The sequence below is a fragment of the Triticum aestivum genome, chromosome 5A (assembly GCF_018294505.1).
Source record: "Triticum aestivum cultivar Chinese Spring chromosome 5A, IWGSC CS RefSeq v2.1, whole genome shotgun sequence".
Taxonomy (NCBI): Eukaryota; Viridiplantae; Streptophyta; class Magnoliopsida; order Poales; family Poaceae; genus Triticum; species Triticum aestivum.
This window is the reverse complement of record NC_057806.1, coordinates 640995781-641014853: the sequence shown is the minus strand read 5'-3', so window position 1 is coordinate 641014853 and position 19073 is coordinate 640995781. Positions and strand designations below refer to the sequence as shown.

The following is a 19073-nucleotide window of genomic DNA, read 5'->3' as shown; positions in this document are numbered from 1 at the left end:
TTGGTTCCAGATTTGTACGAATCCACGAATAAGTACAAGTGAGGAATCTAACTACTTTGTGAAGCATAAGTGAACATACTAGGCATATTATGAGATGCAGTATGAAATAGATCCAACTTGTGTGAACAGAAACTGCTTGTGGTAGAAAGTGATGAATCTATAGGATCAAAGGGGCCGTAAAAAGGAAGTTTTATTTACCACACAAAGAACTGCTAGACGGAGTGGGAGAGGAGGCCGAGCAGTTCGATCGTCCGCGCCCTAACTTGGCAACGGAGGACACCTACGGCGACGGCGGAGAAGACGATGTCCGCGGCTGGCATGAAGACGGTGTCGGTGAGGTCGCGGCAGCTAAGCGCTTCGTTGCCGACGTTGTCGAGGGCTAGCGGTGGCGCTAGGGTTTGTGCGAGAGTGGAAGAAAGGATAATGACTGTGGTGAGGCGTGTATTTATAGGGACAGGGACGGCACAGTGTTATTACACAGGTGCCCCTGGGGATTCACATCTGAAGGGCACGTGGCTATCATGCAACATATGGGAGGTTGTTCCACGTTCCCACACATGCCTGGATTGTCGGGTGGTCGTTCCCACTTCTCCGGGTTTCAGGTGAAAGGATTTAGCATTGAAAACAGACTTAATGTTTGTCTCTGTATCTTCTGCTGACAAGGACGCAGAGAAGATATTCGACAGTTTCAATAGAATGCATATGATTTGGAGAGATAGAGTTTGAGATAGAAAGCATAGAGATGTTAGGGTCCGATTACATTCACTTAGTTCAAAAGATTCAACAAGAAGACATAGCTATAAGTGAATGCAGTAGAGGACAGAACACTAGTATATATATATATATATATATATATATATATATATATATATATATATATATATGAGAAAGACAATCAAATCAACATAGTGAAGATAATCATGAAGACAAGTTGAGATTGAAGCCAAACCAAATGTGAAGACATACCAAACGTAACGCCATGAGTGAAACACTTCAAACAGAAAAATTTGGTGGTGGCGTTACCCACCGTATAGGAAGTATTAGACCCAGACACGGCGCACAATTATCGTGGCGCTCCGAAGTCAAATTCCACATTAATGTATTCACACTTAGAATGTAAGTCTTCATTGATTGAAGATATACTTTACTTCGTGTGTTGCACATCTAAGTCATCAATATGCATAAGTGTTAGGATGTGTGCCTGATCACAGGACATTTGAGGATTCCAAGATATTTAGCTCACACCGTAACTTGCAAAACCTCTTCTCATCCAAGGGCTTGGTGAAGATATCTGCCAATTGCTCTTCAGTGTTGACGTGTATGATATCAATATCTTCCTTCACAACATGATCTCTGAGAAAGTGATGACGAATTTCAATGTGCTTTGTCTTCGAGTGCTGAACTGGGTTGTTGGCAATCTTGATGGCGCTTTCGTTGTCGCAGTAGAGTGGCACTTGCTTCAGATGAATGCCATAGTCTTTGAGTGTTTGCTTCATCCATAGAAGCTGAGCGCAGCAAGATCCAGCAGCAATGTATTCAGATTCAGCAGTGGAGAGAGATACACAGTTCTGCTTCTTTGAAGACCAACATACAAGTGATCGTCCCAGAAAATGACATGTGCCTGATGTAGACTTGCGATCCACCTTGTCACCAGCATAATCAGCATCCGAGAATCCAACCAGATCAAACTCTGAGCCCTTTGGATACCATAATCCTAATGTTGGGGTGTAAGCCAAATATCGAAGAATTCGCTTCACAGCTAAGTGATGCGATTCCTTTGGTGCCGCTTGGAATCGAGCACACATGCAAACACTAAGCATAATATCTGGCCTAGATGCACATAGATAAAGTAAAGAACCAATCATGGAGCGGTATACCTTTTGATCGAACTCTTTACCATTGTCGTCGGGACCCAGATGATGTTTGGCTGGCATTGGCGTCGTGAAGCCTTTGCAGTCTTGCATCCCAAATTTCTTCAGGCAATCTTTGAGGTACTTCTCTTGAGATATGAAGATGTCGTTGCGTTGCTGACGTATTTGAAGACCAAGGAAGAACTTCAGCTCACCCATCATGGACATCTGATATTGCTCTTGCATCATATATCCAAACTCTTCACTGTATTTCTGATTGGTGCAGCCGAAGATAATGTCATCCACATATATTTGGCACACAAACAGTTCACCATCATATGTCTTCGTGAAGAGAGTGGGGTCGAGGGAACCAGGTTTGAAGCCTTTGCTCTTCAGGAAGTCTTTGAGTGTGTCATACCAAGCCCGAGGGGCTTGTTTGAGGCCATACAGTGCCTTGTTGAGCTTGTACACCATGTCAGGATGTTTTGGATCTTCAAAGCCAGGCGGTTGTGCAACATACACTTCTTCTTCAATCTTGCCATTGAGAAAAGCGCTCTTCACATCCATTTGATACAGAAGAATGTTATGATGATTTGCATAGGCCAGCAGTATGCGTATGGCTTCAAGTCTAGCCACAGGAGCAAATGTTTCATCGAAGTCAATCCCTTCAACTTGAGTGTACCCTTGAGCAACGAGACGAGCTTTGTTTCTGACAACTTGACCATGCTCATCTTGCTTGTTGCGATATATCCATTTGGTGCCTATTATATTGTGCTTGCGAGGATCAGGACGCTTAACCAGTTCCCATACATTATTCAGCTCAAACTGTTGAAGCTCTTCTTGCATAGCTTGAATCCATTCAGGTTCCATGAAGGCTTCTTCAACTTTCTTGGGTTCAGATATTGAGACGAATGCGAAGTGCCCACAGAAATTTGCTAGCTGTGTTGCCCTTGAACGAGTGAGTGGACCTGGTGCATTGATGCTATCAATTATTTTCTCAATCTGTACTTCATTTGCAACACGAGGATGTACAGGACGAAGATTTTGCTCTTGCTGATCATTGTCATCGTTAGAAGGATTGTCTTCAGGCTGAGCATTGTCTTCAGTTTGATCAGGTGCGGAGATGATAAGTTCCTCTTCAGGCTGAGATTCAGATGGTATGATTTCTCCAGTTCCCATAAGTTTGATTGATTCACTGGATGGAACTTCATCTAGCACATTTGGCAGGTGCTCTCTTTGTGAGCCGTTAGTCTCATCGAACCGCACATCCACTGTTTCAACCACTTTATAGTGAAAAAGGTTGAAGACTCTGTAGGAGTGCGAATCCTTTCCATATCCAAGCATAAAACCTTCATGTGCTTTTGGTGCAAATTTTGAAGTGTGATGTGGATCCTTGATCCAGCACCTGGCACCAAATACTCTGAAGTAACTGACATTTGGCTTCTTGCCAGTAAGGAGCTCATAGGATGTCTTGTTGAGAAGCTTGTGAAGATAAACACGGTTGATGATATGGCATGCAGTATCAATGGCTTCAGGCCAGAACTTTCTTGGAGTCTTGTATTCATCAAGCATCGTCCGGGCCATCTCAATAAGTGTTCTGTTCTTGCGTTCCACGACGCCATTCTGCTGCGGTGTGTACGGAGCTGAGAATTCATGTGTAATGCCCAAAGTATCAAGATAAGTGTCTAGACCAGTGTTCTTGAATTCAGTGCCATTGTCACTTCTGATGTGCTTGATCTTGACGCCATAGTTGTTCATGGCTCGATTGGCGAAGCGTCTGAAGACATCCTGCACTTCAGTCTTGTAGAGGATTATATGCACCCAAGTATATCTTGAATAATCATCAACAATGACAAAGCCATAGAGACAAGCAGTAGTAGTAAGAGTTGAGTAATGAGTGGGACCGAAAAGGTCCATGTGGAGCAGTTCGAAGGGTTGAGTCGTTGTCATGATTGTCTTCGAGGGATGCTTGGCCCTCGTCATCTTTCCTGCTTCACAGGCACCGCATAAGTGATCCTTCTTGAACTTGACGCCCTCGATGCCTATGACATGCTTCTTCCTTGCAAGGGTGTGGAGGTTCCTCATGCCAGCATGCCCTAGCCTCCGATGCCAGAGCCAGCATTCAGAAGCTTTTGCTAGAAGACATACGGCAAGTTGTGGTCCTGCTGAGAAATCTACCACGTACAAATCATCTTTCCGATACCCTTCAAACACTAGAGACTTGTCAGATTCCATTAGAACAAGGCAACGATATTTTCCAAACATCACAATCATGTTTAAATCGCAAAGCATTGAGACAGACATTAAGTTGAAACCAAGGGATTCAACAAGCATGACTTTATCCATGTGTTGATCCTTTTAGATTGCAACTCTACCTAGACCCAATACCTTGCTTTTACCAGTGTCAGCAAATGTGATGTGACTTTTGTCAGATGGACGTAAGGTTGAGTCCATGAGAAGGCTTCGCTTGCCAGTCATGTGATTAGTACACCCACTATCAATAATCCATTCTGAAGCAGCTGGTGTCGTACCCTACAGTGCAGTTAGGGGGATAGGCTTCACGAAGAGAATTGTGAAGCATAAACATTTGACGAGCAAGTGGATTATGAAAGCTTAGATCGAGGTTAGGACTGATAGGGCAAGTGGCAAGCGACTCAGGAACAAAATACATAATAAGACCATTTGGGCATTTGATCTTGCGCCCTACAAGATGTTTAAGGTCCCCAACAATGGCTTCAGACGATTTTGGTTTTCGGCTGGAGACCTTTCCCTGCAAAAGAGAGTTAAGCTTTCTTAGCCACCCACATCTTCAAGGGTGGCTTCGAAGCAATGAGTCTAAGTGCAGCATCTGAGAACTTTGGCTTTGGAGCCCTAGCAAAAAGTCTTGCAGGTGGACAATAGTACTCATAAGGATAAGCAGAATTGTTTTTGGTCGTATGAACATGGCGGTTTGATGAAATGCGCTCATATTCATAGGCCTGAGTAAGGTTTCCCTGCAAAACATTTGCGTTAGTGCGACTCAGGTGAGTCCTCTGTCTGTATGAAGCCTTTGGACCATATGAAGCCTGTGGTCTGGGGTTTGTCTTCTTCACTTGTGGTGTCATGACGACATTCACAGGAAGATTCTCCAAACACCTTTTCGGCACCCAGACTTTCTTCATAGGCGGCCCATTCCTGCAGTTACTACCAATATACCTGGCAAACACTTCACCATTCTGATTCTTAAACAGTTTATAGTTTGCATCAAAGGATTCATCAATAACAATGGGATTAGCACAAGTGAAGCCAGATAGGGTGGATGGATCCGCTGAAGGTTCTTTTGCAGTAACCCATGTGGTTTTGGGGTACTGCTCAGGTTTCCAGTAAGAGCCATCAGCATTCATTTTCCTTTCGAACCCAACACCCTCTTTCCTAGGGTTTCGGTTCAGGATCTGCCTTTTGAGGACATCACATAGTGTCTGATGCCCTTTGAGACTTTTGTACATCCCTGTTTCAAGCAATGTCTTCAACCTAGCATTCTCATCAGCAATAGCAGTGGTATCCTTAGCAGAGGGGTTAGTTACCACATCAACAGTTGAAGATATTGCAATAGTAGCAGCAGTAGAACACCCAGCAACAGAAGTAGCATTGTCACGCTCGATGCATTTAAGACATGGTGGTTCAAAATCCTTCCTGAGCTGAACTGATCTGTTCGGCGCAAAGTGACTCGTTTTCCTTTTGAAGATCTTCATGAGCCGCTCTCAATTTCTCAAGATCTTGCTTCCTTTGAAGATAATCATAGGAAAGCTTTTCATGAATTGTTGAGAGCGTTTCATGACGACTTTCAAGTTCCACATACTTAATGTGAAGATTTTATGTCTTCAATTAAGGACTGAGATCGAGTCATTTCAGTGTCTAACAGATCATCGCTTTTGTCTAACAGTTTTTGAATATGTTCCATAGCTTTCTGTTATTCAGTTGCAATTTTAGCAAGTGTTTTGTAGCTGGGTTTGGAACCACAATCAGAGTCATCTTCACTAGATGTTTGATAGTGAGTAGTGCGTGTGTTTACCTTGGCACCGCGTGCCATGAAGCAGTAGGTAGGAGTGGAGTAGTCCTTGTCATTTGCATCGGTGTCGGTGATGAAGTCATTGTCTTCAGTGTTGAAGATGGACTTGGCAACGTATGCTGTAGCCAGACTCGCAATGCCAGAATCGGACTCCTCCTCAGACTCCACCTCCGCCTCCTCAGAAGCGGACTCCTCCTTTGAATCCATTTCCTTGCCAACAAACGCACGTGCCTTGCCAGATGAGCTCTTCTTGTGTGATGAAGACTTTGAGGAAGACTTGGAAGAAGACTTTGAGTATTTCTTCTTCTTCTTGTCGTCAGAGTCATACTCCTTGCTCTTCTTCTTGTTGTTGTTCTCATTGTCCCACTACGGACACTCAGAGATGTAGTGGCCAGGTTTCTTGCACTTGTGGCATGTTCTCTTCTTGTAGTCATGAGCAGAAGCTTCATCATTCCTTGAGCTTGATCGTGAAGACTTTTTGAAGCCTTTCTTCTTGGTGAATTTTTGGAACTTCTTCACAAGCATAGCAAGCTCCTTTCCAATGTCTTCGGGATCATCAGAACTGCTGTCAGATTCTTCTTTAGATGAGGAGACAACTTTTGCCTTCAAGGCACGAGTTCGCCCATAGTTGGGACCGTAGATGTCTCTTTTCTCAGAAAGCTGAAACTCGTGTGTGTTGAGCCTCTCAAGTATGTCAGACGGATCGAGTGTCTTGAAGTCAGGACATTCTTGAATCATCAGGGCTAGGGTGTCAAACAAGCTGTCAAGTGATCTCAGGAGTGTCTTGATGACTTCATGCTTGGTGATCTCAGTGGCGCCGAGAGCTTGAAGCTCATTTGTGATGTCAGTGAGTCGATCAAACGTGAGCTGGACATTCTCATTGTCATTTCTCTTGAAGCGGTTGAAGAGGTTGCGAAGGACACTGATTCTCTGATCTCTCTGGGTTGAGACGCCTTCATTGACCTTGGAGAGCCAGTCTCAGACTAGCTTAGATGTTTCCAAAGAACTCACGCGGCCATACTATCCTTTGGTCAGATGACCACAAATGATGTTCTTGGCAGTGGAGTCCAGTTGAACGAACTTCTTGACATCAGCAGCGGTGACACCTTCACCAGCCTTGGGAACGCCATTCTTGACGACATACCATAGGTCGACATCAATGGCTTCAAGATGCATGCGCATCTTATTCTTCTAGTAGGGATATTCAGTTCCATCGAAGATGGGGCATGCAGCGGAGACTTTAATTATCCATGCAGTCGACATAGCTAAAACTCCAGGTGGTTAAACCGAATCACACAGAACAAGGGAGTACCTTGCTCTGATACCAATTGAAAGTGCTAGTGATCGACTAGAGGGGGTGAATAGGCAATTTTTATGAAAGTCTTCAAAACATGGAAGTTTCAAAGACAAATGATAGAAATAAACCTATTACCATGCAGCGGAAGGTAGACTACACTAGGCAAACCATAGTCAAGTATTCAATGAAGTGAAAGCACAATGACTAATAGCAGCTAGGCAGTAAAGATCAGGTAGGAAGATATTGTGAAGCCAATCAGAACAAGCAGTCACTCAGTGAAGACAAAAGATAATGCAATCATACAATTACTTCACAAGGACCAACAGTAAGTAAAGGGAAGGGAAGGATGAAACCAGTGACTCATTGAAGACAATGATTTGTTGGACCAGTTCCAGTTGGTGTGACAACTGTACGTTTGGTTAGGGAGGCTGAGATTCAACTCAGAAGACCTCGTCTTCACCTTATTCCCCTTGAGCTAAGGACACCCAGTCCTCGCCCAATCACTATGGTAAGTCTTCAAGGTAGACTTCCAAACCTTCACAGACTTCGTTCACCGGCGATTCACAATGACTCTTGGATGCTCAGAACGTGACGCCTAACCGGCTGGAGGATTCACAATCCTCAAGTGTAATAAGTCTTCAGATCACACAGACGGGAAGACTTAAGTGATGCCTAACACTCTTTGGCTCTGGGTGTTTATGGCTTTATCCTCGCAAGGAATTCTCTCTCAAAGGCTTCGAGGTGGGTTGCTCTCAAACGACAAAAGCCGTACTCTAACTCTGGGCAGCCAACCGTTTATGGTTGTAGGTGTTGGGGAATGTAGTAATTTCAAAAAAATTCCTATGCACACACAAGATCATGGTGATGCATAGCAACGAGAGGGAAGAGTGTGATCTACGTACCCTTGTAGACCGATAGCGGAAGAGTTATGACAATGCGGTTGATGTAGTCGTACGTCTTCATGGCCCGATCGATCAAGCACCGAAACTACGGCACCTCCGAGTTCTAGCACACGTTCAGCTCGATGACGATCCCCGGACTCCGATCCAGCAAAGTATCGGGGAAGAGTTCCGTCAGCACGACGGCGTGGTGATGATCTTGATGTTCAAGTGTCGCAGGGCTTCACCTAAGTACCACTACAATATTATCGAGGTATATGGTGGAAGGGGGCACCGCACACGGCTAAGAAAACGATCACGAGGATCAACTTGTGTGTCTAGGGGTGCCCCCTGCCCCCGTATATAAAGGAGCAAGGGGAGGAGGCCGGCCGGCCCTATTGGCGCGCCAAGGAGGAGTCCTCCTCCTAGTAGGAGTAGGACTCCTACTAGGAGGAGGAAAGGAAGTGGGGAGGGAGAAGGAAAGGGGGCGCCGCCCCCCCCCCCTCTCCTAGTCCAATTCGGACCAGGGGGGAGGAGGCGCGCGGCCCACCCTGGCTGCCCTTATCTCTCTCCACTAAGGCCCATATGGCCCATTACTTCTCCCGGGGGGTTCCGGTAACCCTCCGGCACTCCCGTTTTCTCCGAAATCACCCGGAACACTTCCGGTGTCCGAATATAGCCGTCCAATATATCATTCTTTATGTATCGACCATTTAGAGACTCCTCGTTATGTCCTTGATCACATCCGGGACTCCAAACTAACTTCGGTACATCAAAAACTCATAAACTCATATAACTGTCATCGAAACCTTAAGCATGCGGACCCTACGGGTTCGAGAACAATGTAGACATGAACGAGACATGTCTCCGGTCAATAACCAATAGAGGAACCTGGATGCTCATATTGGCTCCCACATATTCTACGAAGTATCGGTCAGACCGCATAACAACATACGTTGTTCCCTTTGTCATCGGTATGTTACTTGCCCGAGATTCGATCGTCGGTATCTCAATACCTAGTTCAATCTCGTTACCGGCAAGTCTCTTTACTCGTTACGTAATACATCTTCTCGCAACTAACTCATTAGTTGCAATGCTTGCAAGGCTTGTGTGATGTGCATTACCGAGAGGGCCCAGACATACCTCTCCGACAATCGGAGTGACAAATCCTAATATCGAAATACGCCAACCCAACATTTACCTTTGGAGACACCTGTAGAGCTCCTTTATAATCGCCCAGTTACGTTGTGATGTTTGGTAGCACACAAAGTGTTCCTCCGGCAACGGGAGTTGCATAATCTCATAGTCATAGGAACATGTATAAGTCATGAAGAAAGCAATAGCAACATACTAAACGATCGGGTGCTAAGCTAATGGAATGGGTCATGTCAATCACATCATTCTCCTAATAATGTGATCCCGTTAATCAAATGACAACACATGTCTATGGTTAGGAAACATAACCATCTTTGATTAACGAGCTAGTCAAGTAGAGGCATACTAGTGACGTTTAGTTTGTCTATGCATTCACACAAGTATTATGTTTCGGATAATACAATTCTAGCATGAATAATAAACATTTATCATGATATAAGGAAAAAATAATAACATTATTATTGCCTCGAGGGCATATTTCCTTCAGTCTCCCACTTGCACTAGAGTCAATAATCTAGATTACACGGTAATTATTCTAACACCCATGGAGCTTTGGTGCTGATCATGTTTTGCTCGTGGAAGAGGCTTAGTCAACGGGTCTGCAACATTTAGATCCGTATGTATCTTGCAAATCTCTATGTCTCCCACCTGGACTAGATCCCGGATGGAATTGAAGAGTCTCTTGATGTGCTTGGTTCTCTTGTGAAATCTGGATTCCTTTGCCAAGGCAATTGCACCAGTATTATCACAAAAGATTTTCATTGGACCCGATGCACTAGGTATGACACCTAGATTGGATATGAACTCCTTCATCCAGACTCCTTCATTTGCTGCTTCCGAAGCAGCTATGTACTCCGCTTCACATGTAGATCCCGCCACAACGCTTTGTTTAGAACTGCACCAACTGACAGCTCCACCGTTTAATGTAAACACGTATCCGGTTTGCGATTTAGAATCGTCCGGATCAGTGTCAAAGCTTGCATCAACGTAACCATTTATGATGAGCTCTTTGTCACCTCCATATATGAGAAACATATCCTTAGTCCTTTTCAGGTATTTCAGGATGTTCTTGACCGCTGTCCATTGATCCACTCCTGGATTACTTTGGTACCTCCCTGCTAGACTTATAGCAAGACACACATCAGGTTTGGTACACAGCATTGCATACATGATAGAGCCTGTGGCTGAAGCATAGGGAACATCTTTCATTTTCTCTCTATCTTCTGCATTGGTCGGGCATTGAGTCTTACTCAATTTCACACCTTGTAACACAGGCAAGAATCCTTTCTTTGCTTGATCCATTTTGAACTTTTTCAAAACTTTGTCAAGGTATGTGCTTTGTGAAATTCCAATTAAGCGTCTTGATCTATCTCTATAGATCTTAATGACCAATATGTAAGCAGCTTCACCGAGGTCTTTCATTGAAAAACTCTTATTCAAGTATCCCTTTATGCTATCTAGAAATTCTATATCATTTCTGATTAGTAATATGTCATCTACATATAATATCAGAAATGCTACAGAGCTCCCACTCACATTCTTGTAAATACATGCTTCTCCAAAAGTCTGTACAAAACCAAATGCTTTGATCACACTATCAAAGCGTTTATTCCAACTCTGAGAGGCTTGCACCAGTCCATAAATGGATCGCTGGAGCTTGCACACTTTGTTAGCTCCCTTTGGATCGACAAAACCTTCCGGCTGTATCATATACAACTCTTCTTCCAGAAATCCATTCAGGAATGCAGTTTTGACATCCATTTGCCAAATTTCATAATCATAAAATGCGGCAATTGCTAACATGATTCAGACAGACTTAAGCATCGCTACGGGTGAGAAGGTCTCATCGTAGTCAATCCCTTGAACTTGTCGAAAACCTTTTGCGACAAGTCGAGCTTTGTAGACAGTAACATTACCGTCAGCGTCAATCTTCTTCTTGAAGATCCATTTATTATCAATTGCTTGCCGATCATTGGGCAAGTCAACCAAAGTCCATACTTTGTTCTCATACATGGATCCCATCTCAGATTTCATGGCCTCAAGCCATTTTGCGGAATCTGGGCTCACCATCGCTTCTCCATAGTTCGTAGGTTCATCATGATCTAGTAGCATGACTTCTAGAACAGGATTACCGTAGCACTCTGGTGCGGATCTTACTCTGGTTGATCTATGAGGTTCAGTAGTATCTTGTTCTGAAGTTTCATGATCATCATCATTAGCTTCCTCACTAATTGGTGTAGGTGTCACAGAAACTGGTTTCTGTGATGTACTACTTTCCAATAAGGGAGCAGGTATAGTTACCTCATCAAGTTCTACTTTCCTCCCACTCACTTCTTTCGAGAGAAACTCCTTCTCTAGAAAGTTTCCGAATTTAGCAACAAAAGTCTTGCCTTCGGATCTGTGATAGAAGGTGTATCCAATAGTTTCCTTTGGATATCCTATGAAGACACATTTCTCCGATTTGGGTTCGAGCTTATCAGGTTGAAGCTTTTTCACATAAGCATCGCAACCCCAAACTTTCAAAAACGATAACTTTGGTTTCTTGCCAAACCACAGTTCATAAGGCGTCGTCTCAACGGATTTTGATGGTGCCCTATTTAACGTGAATGCGGCCGTCTCTAGAGCATAACCCCAAAACAATAGCGGTAAATCAGTAAGAGACATCATAGATCGCACCATATCAATTAAAGTACGATTACGACGTTCGGACACACCATTACGCTGTGGTGTTCCAGGTGGCGTGAGTTGCGAAACTATTCCGCATTGTTTCAACCAAACTCATAACTCAAATATTCTCCTCCATGATCAGATCGTATGAATTTTATTTTTTTTGTTACGATGATTTTCAACTTCACTCTAAAATTCTTTGAACTTTTCAAACGTTTCAGACTTATGTTTCATTAAGTAGATATACCCATATCTGCTTAAGTCATCTGTGAAGGTGAGAAAATAACGATATCCGCCACGAGCCTCAACATTCATCGGACCACATACATCTGTATGTATGATTTCCAACAAATCTGTTGCTCTCTCCATAGTACCGGAGAACGGTGTTTTTGTCATCTTACCCATAAGGCACGGTTCGCAAGTACCAAGCAATTCATAATCAAGTGGTTCCAAAAGTCCATCAGTATGGAGTTTCTTCATGCGCTTTACACCGATATGACCCAGACGACAGTGCCACAAATAAGTTGCACTATCATTATCAACTCTGCATCTTTTGGCTTCAACATTATGAATATGTGTGTCACAACTATCGAGATTTAATAAGAATACACCACTCTTTAAGGGTGCATGACCATAAAAGATATTACTCATATAAATAGAACAACCATTATTCTCTGATTTAAGTGAATAACCGTCTTGCATCAAACAAGATCCAGATATAATGTTCATTCTTAACGCTGGCACCAAATAACAATTATTTAGGTCTAATACTAATCCTGAAGGTAGATGTAGAGGTAGCGTGCCGACCACGATCACATCGACTTTGGAACCATTTCCCACGCGCATCGTCACCTCGTCCTTAGCCAATCTTCGCTTAATCCATAGTCCCTGTTTCGAGTTGCAAATGTTAGCAACAGAACCAGTATCAAATACCCAGGTGCTACTGCGAGCATTAGTAAGGTACACATCAATAACATGTATATCACATATACCTTTGTTCACCTTGCCATCCTTCTTATCTGCCAAATACTTGGGGTAGTTCCGCTTCTAGTGACCAGTCTGCTTGCAGTAGAAGCACTCAGTTTCAGGCTTAGGTCCAGGTTTGGGTTTCTTCTCTTGAGTAGCAACTTGCTTGCTGTACTTCTTGAAGTTCCCCTTCTTCTTCCCTTTGCCCTTTTTCTTGAAACTAGTGGTCTTGTTGACCATCAACACTTGATGCCCCTTCTTGATTTCTACCTCCGCAACTTTCAGCATTGCAAAGAGCTCGGGAATAGCCTTATTCATCCCTTGCATATTATAGTTCATCACGAAGCTCTTGTAGCTAGGTGGCAGTGATTGGAGAATTCTGTCAATGACGCAATCATCTAGAAGATTAACTCCCAATTGAATCAAGTGATTATTATACCCAGAAATTTTGAGTATATGCTCACTAACAGAACTGTTCTCCTCCATCTTGCAGCTATAGAACTTATTGGAGACTTCATATCTCTCAATCCGGGCATTTGCTTGAAATATTAACTTCAACTCCTGGAACATCTCATATGCTCCATGACGTTCAAAACGTCGTTGAAGTCCCGATTCTAAGCCGTAAAGCATGGCACACTGAACTATCGAGTAGTCATCAGCTTTGCTCTGCCAGACGTTCATAACATCTGGTGTTGCTCCAGCAGCAGGCCTGGCACCCAGCGGTGCTTCCAGGATGTAATTCTTTTGTGCAGCAATGAGGATAATCCTCAAGTTACGGACCCAGTCCGTGTAATTGCTACCATCATCTTTCAACTTTGCTTTCTCAAGGAACGCATTAAAATTCAACGGAACAACAGCACGGGCCATCTATCTACAAACAAGCAAGATACTATCAGGTACTAAGTTCATGATAAATTTAGGTTCAATTAATCATATTACTAAAGAACTCCCACTTAGATAGACATCCCTCTAATCCTCAAAGTGATTACGTGATCCAAATCAACTAAACCATGTCCGATCATCACGTGAGACAGAGTAGTTTCATTGGTGAACATCACTATGTTGATCATATCTACTATATGATTCACGCTCGACCTTTCGGTCTCTGTTTTCCGAGGCCATATCTGTATATGCTTGGCTCGTCAAGTATAACCTGAGTATTCTGCGTGTGCAACTGTTTTGCACCTGTTGTATTTGAACGTAGAGCCTATCACACCTGATCATCACGTGGTGTCTCAGCACGAAGAACTTTCGCAACGGTGCATACTCAAGGAGAACACTTCTTGATAATTAGTGAGAGATCATCATAAAATGCTACCGTCAAACAAAGCAAGATAAGATGCATAAAAGATAAACATCACATGCAATCAATATAAGTGATATGATATGGCCATTATCATCTTGTGCTTGTGATCTCCATCTTCGAAGCACCGTCATGATCACCATTGTCACCGGCGCGACACCTTGATCACCATCGTAGCATCGTTGTCGTCTCGCTAATCTTATGCTTCCACGACTATCGCTACCGCTTAGTGATAAAGTAAAGCATTACAGCGCAATTGCATTGCATACAATAAAGCGACAACCATATGGCTCCTGCCAGTTGCCGATAAGTTGGTTACAAAGCATGATCATCTCATACAATAAAATTTAGCATCATGTCTTGACCATATCACATCACAACATGCCCTGCAAAAACAAGTTACACGTCCTCTACTTTGTTGTTGCAAGTTTTACGTGGCTGCTACGGGCTTAAGCAAGAACCAATCTTACCTACGCATAAAAACCACAACGATAGTTTGTCAAGTTGGTGCTGTTTTAACCTTCGCAAGGACCGGGCGTAGCCACACTCGGTTCAACTAAAGTTGGAGAAACTGACACCTGCTAGCCACCTTTGTGCAAAGCACGTCGGGAGAACCGGTCTTGCGTAAGCGTACGCATAATGTCGGTCCGGGCCGCTTCGTCCAACAATACCACCGAACCAAAGTATGACATGCTGGTAAGCAGTATGACTTATATCGCCCACAACTCACTTGTGTTCTACTCGTGCATATAACATCAACACATAAAACCTAGGCTCGGATGCCACTGTTGGGGAACGTAGTAATTTAAAAAAAAAACGTACGCACACACAAGATCATGGTGATGCATAGCAACGAGAGGGAAGAGTGTGATCTACGTACCCTTGTAGACCAACAGCGGAAGCGTTATGATAACGCGGTTGATGTAGTCGTACATCTTCACGGCCCGATCGATCAAGCACCGAAACTACGACACCTCCGAGTTCTAGCACACGTTCAGCTCGATGACGATCCCCGGACTCCGATCCAGCAAAGTGTCAGGGAAGAGTTCCGTCAGCATGACGGCATGGTGACGATCTTGATGTTCAACTATCGCAGGGCTTCACCTAAGCACCACTACAATATTATCGAGGTATATGGTGGAAGGGGGCACCGCACACGGCTAAGAAAACGATCACGAGGATCAACTTGTGTGTTTAGGGGTGCCCCCTGCCCCCGTATATAAAGGAGCAAGGGGAGGAGGCCGGCCGGCCCTATTGGCGCGCCAAGGAGGAGTCCTCCTCCTAGTAGGAGTAGGACTCCTACTAGGAGGGGGAAAGGAAGTGGGGAGGGAGAAGGAAAGGGGGGCGCCGCCCCCCCCTCTCCTAGTCCAATTCGGACCAGGGGGGAGGAGGCGCGCAGCCCACCCTGGCTGCCCTTCTCTCTCTCCACTAAGGCCCATATGGCCCATTATTTCTCCCGGGGGGTTCGGGTAACCCTCCGGCACTCCGGCTTTCTCCGAAATCACCCGGAACACTTCCGGTGTCCGAATATAGCCGTCCAATATATCAATCTTTATGTCTCGACCATTTCGAGACTCCTCGTTATGTCCGTGATCACATCCGGGACTCCGAACTTACTTTGGTACATCAAAAACTCATAAACTCATATAACTGTCATCGAAACCTTAAGCGTGCGGACCCTATAGGTTTGAGAACAATGTAGACATGACCGAGACATGTCTCCGGTCAATAACCAATAGCGGAACCTAGATGCTCATATTGGCTCCCACATATTCTATGAAGATCTTTATCGGTCAGACCGCATAACAACATATGTTGTTCCCTTTGTCATCGGTATGTTACTTGCCCGAGATTTGATCATCAGTATCTCAATACCTAGTTCAATCTCGTTACCGGCAAGTCTCTTTACTCGTTACGTAATACATCATCTTGCAACTAACTCATTAGTTTCAATGCTTGCAAGGATTGTGTGATGTGCATTACCGAGAGGGCCCAGAGATACCTCTCCGACAATCGGAGTGACAAATCCTAATCTCGAAATACGCCAACCCAACATTTACCTTTGGAGACACCTGTAGAGCTCCTTTATAATCACCCAATTACGTTGTGACATTTGGTAGCACACAAAGTGTTCCTCCGGCAAATAGGAGTTGCATAATCTCATAGTCATAGGAACATGTATAAGTCATGAAGAAAGCAATAGCAACATACTAAACGATCGGGTGCTAAGCTAATGGAATGGGTCATGTCAATCACATCATTCTACTAATAACGTGATCCCGTTAATCAAATGACAACACATGTCTATCGTTAGGAAACATAACCATCTTTGATTAACGAGCTAGTCAAGTAGAGGCATACTAGTGACGTTTAGTCTGTCTATGTATTCACACAAGTATTATGTTTCCGGATAATACAATTCTAGCATGAATAATAAACATTTATCATGATATAAGGAAATAAAATAATAACATTATTATTGCCTCTAGGGCATATTTCCTTCAGTAGGGGGTGGGATATTTATAGCCACTGGGCAACCCAACCTGGTTTGTCCGAAATGACCCTTGGTCACTAAGGAACTGACACGTGTTCCAACGGTCAGATTTCAAACACACACGACAACTTTACTTGGACTACAAGCAAAGCTGACTTATCCAACTCTGGACAAGATTTGCTCTCATAGTCTTCACTTGAAGACATAGGATTTTGGTTAAGCATCACTTCAGTCATTCTGGCTGGTTCTCTTGGACCCCACTTAACAGTACGGTGGTTCCTATGACTCAACAAAGAAAAACACAGAACGACGAAACTGCTAAGTCTTCGCGCTCCATAGTCTTCACGCGATGTCTTCTCTTATCATAGTCTTCAATGTGAATGTCTTCACATACCACCTCTGGCTTCAATGTCTTCTTACATTTTTAGGGGTCATCTCTGGTAGGAAAACCAAATCAATGAGGGACTTCTACCTGTGTTATCCTACAATTCTCACAAACACATTAGTCCCTCAACTAGGTTTGTCGTCAATACTCCAAAACCAACTAGGGGTGGCACTAGATGCACTTACACTTCTTCCGGTGATCTGCCTCGCCTTTTAAATGCTTGCCTTTCTTTCGACATTGATGGTTGGTCGGAAGAAATCAATGATGGCCCAGGTACACATTCTTCCTGCATTTGTCTAGGTATATACTTTCAGTGTCATCTAAATAGTGTGTGCATGCGTGGTATCCTTTGTTTGTCTGTCCTGAAAGGTTACTGAGAGCGGGCCAATCATTGATGGTCACGAACAGCAACACCTTTAGGTTAAATTCCTCATGTCTGTGCTCATCCCACGTACGTACACCATTTCCATTCCACAGGTGTAAAAGTTCTTCAACTAATGGCCTTAGGTACACATCAATGTCGTTGCCGGGTTGCTTAGGGCCTTGGATGAGAACTGGCATCATAATGAACTTCCGCTTCATGCACATCCAAGGAGGAAGGTTATACATACATAGAGTCACGGGCCAGATGCTGTGATTGCTGCTCTGCTCCCCGAAAGGATTAATGCCATCCGCGCTTAAAGCAAACCATACGTTCCTTGGGTCCTTTGCAAACTCATCCCAATACTTTCTCTCGATTTTTCTCCACTACGACCCGTCAGCGGGTGCTCTCAACTTCCCGTCTTTCTTCCGGTCCTCACTGTGCCATCGCATCAACTTGGCATGCTCTTTGTTTCTGAACAGACAATTGAACCGTGGTATTATAGGAGCATACCACATCACCTTCGCAGGAACCCTCTTCCTGGGGGGCTCGCCGTCAACATCACCAGGGTCATCTCGTCTGATCTTATACCGCAATGCACCGCATACCGGGCATGCGTTCAGATCCTTGTATGCACCGCGGTAGAGGATGCAGTCATTAGGGCATACATGTATCTTCTCCACCTCCAATCCTAGAGGGCATACGACCTTCTTTGTTGCGTATGTACTGTCGGGCAATTCGTTATCCTTTGGAAGCTTCTTCTTCAATATTTTCAGTAGCTTCTCAAATCCTTTGTCAGCCACAGCATTCTCTGCCTTCCAATGTAGCAATTCCAGTATGGTGCCGAGCTTTGTGTTGCCATCTTCGCAATTGGGGTACAACCCTTTTTTGTGATCCTCTAACATGCGATCGAACCTCAGCTTCTCCTTTTGACTTTCGCATTGCGTCCTTGCATCGATAATGACCCGGCGGAGATCATCATCATCGGGCACATCGTCTGGTTCCTCTTAATCTTCAGCAGCTTCACCCGTTGCAGCATCATTGGGCACATTGTTTGGTTCCGCTTGATCTTCACCAGCTCCCCCCATTGCAGCATCACCGTATTCAGTGGGCACATAGTTGTCATCGTACTCTTCTTCTTTGCCGTCTTCCATCATAACCCCTTTTTCTTCGTGCCTCGTCCAAACATTATAGTGTGGCATGAAACCCTTGTAAAGCAGGTGGGAGTGAAGGATTTTCCGGTTAGAGTAAGACCTCGTATTCCCACATTCAGTGCATGGACAACACATAAAACCATTCTGCTTGTTTGCCTCAGCCGCATCGAGAAACTCATGCACGCCCTTAATGTACTCGGAGGTGTGTTTGTCACCGTACATCCATTGTCGGTTCATCTGCGTGCATTATATATAATTAAGTGTCCAAATTAATAGAAGTTCATCATCACATTAAAACCAAAGTACATACATAGTTCTCATCTAACAACATATAGCTCTCCAGAGCATCTAATTAATTAAACCATACATTGAAACTATGTAAAACATTTCAATGCGAAAACAAATGCGATCATAATCGCAACCAAGGTAACAATTGATCCAACGGCATAATGATACCAAGCCTCGGTATGAATGGAATATTTTCTAATCTTTCTAATCTTCAAGCACATTGCATC

At 44.0% G+C, this 19073-nt stretch overlaps 1 pseudogene; it reads right to left on the bottom strand.

Moving 5' to 3' along the window:
• The window catches only part of LOC123101689 (polygalacturonase ADPG1-like), a 62064-nt pseudogene that overhangs the window by 29193 nt on the left and 13798 nt on the right, over positions 1 to 19073 (bottom strand).